Consider the following 6,267-nt stretch of genomic DNA (forward strand, 5'->3'; position numbering starts at 1 on the left):
TGGGCACGGGGGCTCCGGGCACGGGGGCTCTGGCCTCGGGGGGCTCTGGGCACGGGGGCTCCGGGCACGGGGGCTCTGGTCTCGGGGGGCTCTGGGCACGGGGGTCTCTGGCCTCGGGGGTCTCTGGGCACGGAGGGCTCTGGGCACGGGGGCTCTGGGCACGGGGGTCTCTGGGCACGAGGGGCTCTGGGCACGGGGGCTCTGGGCACGGGGGTCTCTGGGCACGGAGGGCTCCGGGCACGAGGGGCTCTGGGCACGGAGGGCTCTGGCCTCGGGGGTCTCTGAGCACGGGGGCTCTGGGCACGGGGACTCCGGGCACGGGGGCTCTGGCCTCGGGGGGCTCTGGTCTCGGGGGGCTCCGGGCACGGGGGGCTCTGGCCTCGGGGGACTCCGGGCACGGGGGTCTCTGGGCACGGGGGTCTCTGGGCACGGGGGCCTCTGGCCTCGGGGGTCTCTGAGCACGGGGCCCCACCCGCGGCTCCCCCGCACACCCGCCCCTCTGTGCGGGAGCGGCTCCGTCACCTCCACCCAGTGCTGGCGACACCGTGTGATTAAAGGTGATTTTCTGCCCCTGTGCGTGAGCAGCCCCGAGCCCCTGTCGCCCCCGCGGCCCCGGGACTGGCGCTCCCGGCTGTGATGCTCCGGGAAGGATGCTTTGGAATGGGCGGGTGCTCCCAAGGCAGAGGAGGGAGGGAAGGGCTGTCGCCAGCTGTGCTGAGCCCCACCGTGCCCCCCAGACCCTCCACAGCACACCTGGCTGGCCCCACTCCCCTGTGGCTGCCCTCCCTGAGCCCACAGCAGGAGCTGTCCCGGCACAGCCATGCCCAGCCCGTGTCCCATGGGCAGAGGAGAACAGGGGATGTGAGCAGGGCTGTGCCCCTCTCCTCACTGCTCTGGCGGTAAAATGCACAAATGGGGTCCATAGCACTGCAGGGCAGCACTGTGGGGTGCTCTGGTGTAGCAGGGGAGTCACCCCAGCCTCCAAAGCCCACTGGTGTGGGGCTGCAGCAGCACTGAGCCCACTGCAGGCTTTGGGTGCTGGGAGCAGCCTCAGCCTGTGACCCACCACGGTCTGAACACAGGCAGCACAGCACGAGAAAGGCCATAAATCCCTGAGCAGGAGCAGCTGGAGCATGGAGCAACTTTGCCAGTACAGGCAGTGGCACATTATTTAAGGCTCCTCTTAAAACCTAATGTTAGGTTTAATAAGGGAGATAAAAACATGGCAGCAGCTTTCCCTCCTCTCAGGGCTTGGCAATCCCAGCAGTGCTGTTGGGATGGTCTCAGGCTGGGCAGCATTCCCTTGGCACCAGCCCAGAGAACACCCAGTTCTGGGGACAGATGTGATCCCGCTCCTGCTGGAGGAGAAGGTGTTTTGTGGGTTACAGATGCAAAGTCTTTGGCCCCAAACACGAAGCCTGTGGCCCCAGATGGTTTCCAAAGGACTGTCTGCCCAGGTGGCAGGCTGAACAGTCTGGGGCCACCTCCCCAGCTCCCCCAAGGCTGCCCCTTCCCTGCTGGCATGCAGCATGCTCAGTGCCCACTCCTGCGTGCCACACATGTACCATCTCATTAGCACGTCTGTCCCCCAAAGTGAGCAGGGAGAGCGCGTGAGGCCTAATTGAATGTAACTAATTATTCACTCTGCAAATGCTCTGTTTAAATGGGATTGTGAGGGACAGAATTACTCATTCTGAAAAGGAGAGAGAAAAAGAGAAAGACAGAGATAAAACAAATAGAGGCGGATGCTGGAGCTGCAGCTCGCTCTCTCTCCCCAGAATACCAATTACCGGATGAAGTGATTGTATAAATCTTTACTGAGTGAACGGACTGTACTAGTCACTTACTCCTGTCCTCTTATTATGAGGAAGCAATGAAAAATCATCCCACTCTCCAGTCCAGTTAAGGGTTCCCAGCCCCTGTCTTGGGCAATATCTCAGCAGCTGGAGAGCTTGTCCTGGGGCTCTCTCGGGGTGGGGGTCCCACTGAGACAGGGCTGAGCACTTGGCAGGAGCCCACAGCCCTCCTGCACCCCAGCCCTGGGGAGGAGCAGTGGCTGTGAATGCTCTGGGGAGGAGCAGGGCTTCTGCCCCAGCAGGAGCCAGACCATGCCACGCAGCACCCTTGGAGACATGGGCTGGCCAAGGGCCCCAGTGTCACACATGTGGCACTCCAGGGCTTGACCCCTCAGCTTCCTTGTTCTTCCCCTCTGTGTCCAGCCCTGCCAGGCTCCTGGTCTCCTGCACTGGCTCCTGCAGTGCTCACTGAGAAGGGAGAGAGCGCAGTGCTCCCCAGCCTCTTCCCACGCTGCAGTCAGTGTTTCTCACTCAGGGTGTCTCTGCTCCACTGGTTGCAGAATGCACTCATTGGCAGTGACCTCCATCACTCTTGCCTGCCACATCTTTTAATCCCAGATCCCTCCAAACCCCCGCATTTCTGTTCTCAGTAGTGGTGTGGGATGGCAGAGGAGGTGCTGGCCACGCAGAGCTGGGCAAGCTGACAGAGCCCCCCTGCACCCTGCCATCAGTGGGGAGCCCCCTCATTCTGGGCTCCTGCTGCATGAGCTGGTGAGGACCCAGCCAGTCCCATCCTCCCTGCAGGCATCCCCAGATCCCCCTCACTGCAAGGCACCCACAAGGGGCTGGTTTACAGGGACAAGAACCACCTGGTCTCCAGATCCTGCAGTCAGAGGGACCCCTCAGAGGGTGCTATTCCAGAGGAGCCACAGGAATTGTGTGGTGGGCTCAGCTGGTGGGGAACACAGGCTGGGCACTGTCAGTGATGAGAGGATAAGGCCTCCAGTCTGTCCTGCCTTGTCCTGGTTGGGGATTTGATTGTTGCCAGCAGCGAGTTTCCATGCACTGGAGATGTGCGTGTGTGGGTGTGAGGGAGAGATAACATCATCATCATCATAACAAATGCAGTTGTGCAGCTCCATTCTCTGCTCATTGGCTTTCTTCTCTTTATCTATAAATAATTGCGGGGACACAATAGACTTTTAAGTCTGCCAAAGAGTTTGTCTCCCTCCAGCAACCGTATTGCTACAGTGCTGCCACCTTATCTGCTTGTAGAAGGATGAGGGTGGGAAAAATATTTACTGTCAGGGATATTTGTCATCTGCAAATTACTCCGCCTACAGTTCACAGCAGGGATGGGGCTGACAGCAGCGATCTGTAGTGTAGGAGTGTGAGCACAGGGGGTCTCCACGCTGCCCCAGACCCACCTGAGCCTCGTCCTGTCAGCAGCAAGCTGGCAAACCCAGCATGTGTGCACAGCCATGCCACAGGGATGGGGGATGCAGGTGATGATGCTGAACCAGGTGCCAAGCAAGTGTTGACACAAGATCCTTGACATGAGGATCACTTTGGTGGGGCTGGGACGTTGGGCTCAGAGGTTGGCCAAGTTTCCAGCCCCTCCCCAAGCACAGGCTTGCACCCCCAGGCTGTGCAGGAGCCCCCAGCACAGCAGCCCCAGACACTGACCACTGTGAGGGCCTTATTGTTCTCCTGCAAAGGCCAAAAGTGCAGGACGCTCCACCACGCCCTCAGCACCCACTGTCCCTGCCAGCCCCGCTCTGCCTGCTGCTGCCAGCCCCACCAGGCTTGCTCACTGCTGGAATTCCTCACATCCTGCAGCCCAGAGGCCTTTGCACAGCACTTATCACTGCAGTATCCAAGAACCGATCTAATTGATGTGACACCAATTATTCCTGTATCACTAAATGCAGAATTAATGCATCTGTGTGTACAAACCTCCTAGACCCTGACCATGAAATAATGACTTTGACATGAAAAGAGCCAGAGCCTGGGAGCACCATCTCTCAGCTGAGCCCCCCTCATTGCAGCTCTGGCCAGCCCTGCTGGGACACCTTCCTGATGGCAGCAGCCCTGGATCATGCAGCTGGCTGCACAGAGAGCTGGGGCTCGTGGCTCTTTGCAGACTGGGCTGCAGCCATGGTGGTCCCACACAGCCGTGCCAAGGCAGGCAGCACCAGCCCAAAAGGGAGAGCTGGCAGAGCTGCCCTGGCTATTGTGACAGCCAGCCCAGGGAGCTGCACGCTCCACAGGGCAGTGCAAAGCCATTTCTGGGCTGCTCTGCACAGCTTATGCAGACTGCAAAGCTCTTGGCTTGGACATGGACTGGTGCTGGGAAAAGCCATTCATTGCACTTGAAATTTTACTGTGAAATTAGGCTTTGCCTGGACACGCAGGGCTTGGCACCAGCAGAAGTTTGTATTTTGTAAATTGCTTTCTACAATCAATTAAAGAAAAGAGATGGCTGTAGCCAGAGGTGGCACACGAGATGGCTCCAGGCTGGGGCTGGTTCCAGATCCCAGGAGCAGTCCCAGCCCAAAAGGAGCAGCCTCAGAATGGGGAGATAATGTGGCTGGGCAGAGCCTCAGCTGGTGGAGGAGGAGGTGGGCAGCTGTGAGGGGGGAGGATGGTCCCATCAGGGGCTGCTGTGCTGCCCCTGTGCCCACACTGACCATTTGGGAGCTGCTCCCAGGCCTTTGCGTTGTGCCAGTCAGTGGCAGCTCAAGCTGAAGCCATCCTGGAGATGAACCCTGTCCCCTCCAGCTCATCCCAGTGCCCCCGATACTGGCAGCACACCAGCAGGGTGCCAGCCCTGCTTCAGGGCAGCAAAGCAGGGAGGTCCCCAGTGAGCTGGGGGTGCTGTGGTGCACAGCCAGCATGGCAAAGCCCATCCCATTTGGGCAGAACATGGTGAGCACAGCATGTGTTGGGCTGCTCGGATAGCAAAGGGCTTGCCCTGGTTCTGGTTTGCTCAATGTTTTCATTAAGGACCTGGATGATGGAATAGAGAAAGTGCTTATTAAATTTGCAGATGACACGAAGCTGGGAGGGACTACAAGTATCTTGGAGGACGGGATTAGAATTCAAAATGATCTTGACAAATTGGAGAAATGGACTGGAAAAAATAGGATGAAATTCAACAGGGACAAGTGCAAGGCAGTTTGCTGAGCAGGGGAACAATCAGCTGTGCAAACACAAGCAGGGCTGGCGGCTTGGGGCCCAGCCAGGCATGAGGCCACACAGGCATGGGGCAGCACAGGGCAGGGCAGGCAGGAGGCTCAGGCTGTCTCAGCTGGGGGGTTAAGGCCATGAAGGGGCAGGAGGAATGGATGGAGGGAGTGAGAGAAACCTCTGTTGGTCTCAAGCACAGGCTGACCTCTTGGGGCTGTGCCACGGGCTCCCTGCAGTCCCATGCACTTCTCCCACCTGGCCAGGAGCTGGTGGAGGGAGGAGGAAGTGTACAGCATCTCTGCCGCTGTACACTTCAGGTGTGGGGCTGGGCAGAGGTTCCCTGCTGGGCTTCTCAATCCCCTGCCTTTGCCAGCTCAGAGCCAGGGCAGGCACTGCCCTGCAATGCCCAGGGAGATGCCCCCATGCCAGCTCCCAAAGATGCTCAGCCTTTCCTACAGAGCCCGACTGAGGCAGGTCCCCAGGCACAGCCCCAAGGGGCCAAACCACCCCCAATGTGCAGGAAGCTTTGCTCTGCAGCACTTCCCGTGCCTGGGGCTCTGCTGGAGGTCTGGCCACAGCCCCCTGCCCCACAGCACACAGCCCTGCAGGGATCCCCTGGAGCCCTCCAGCCGCCTTCCCTTCGCTCCAGCAATTAGAGCTCCAGCCAGCCCCCTCCGAGCCTGTGCAAACACCGAGGCTCATTTAAATAAATTAAGAAGACATAATAAATCAAAGGGAAATGAGGGGCTGTGCCTGGGGGCAGGGGAGTCACTCGAGTTTAATTACATTGGCAAGCCTCTCGCAGCAAAAGCACAGCAAGTCCCAGATGTGTCAAGCACAGATGTGCAGGAATGTGCAGAGCTTGGTGGCAGAGCTGGTGGCACCACCCTGATGCCAGTGCCCGGCACAGCTCTGGCTCCAGTGTGTCAGGCAGTGAAGCACAGACTGGTTGAGATGGGTCCTGGGCACTCTCCACTCAGGGCACCTGTGCAGCAGTGCCCATGTGTGTGACCGTGTTCACAGAGGTCTGAAGATGAGGGAAGAGACGAGGATATGACTTGATGTTTCAGAAGGCTTGATTTATTATTTTATTATATCTATTATATTAAAACTATACTAAAAGAATAGAAGAAAGGATTTAATCAGAAAGCTAGCTAAGAATAGAAAAAGAAAGAATGATAACAAAGGCTTGGGGCTCAGACAGAGTCCGAGCCAGCTGACTGTGATTGGCCATTAATTAGAAACAACTCTATGAGACTAATCACAGATGCACCTGTTGCAT

The sequence above is a fragment of the Melospiza georgiana genome, chromosome 17 (assembly GCF_028018845.1).
Source record: "Melospiza georgiana isolate bMelGeo1 chromosome 17, bMelGeo1.pri, whole genome shotgun sequence".
NCBI lineage: Eukaryota > Metazoa > Chordata > Aves > Passeriformes > Passerellidae > Melospiza > Melospiza georgiana.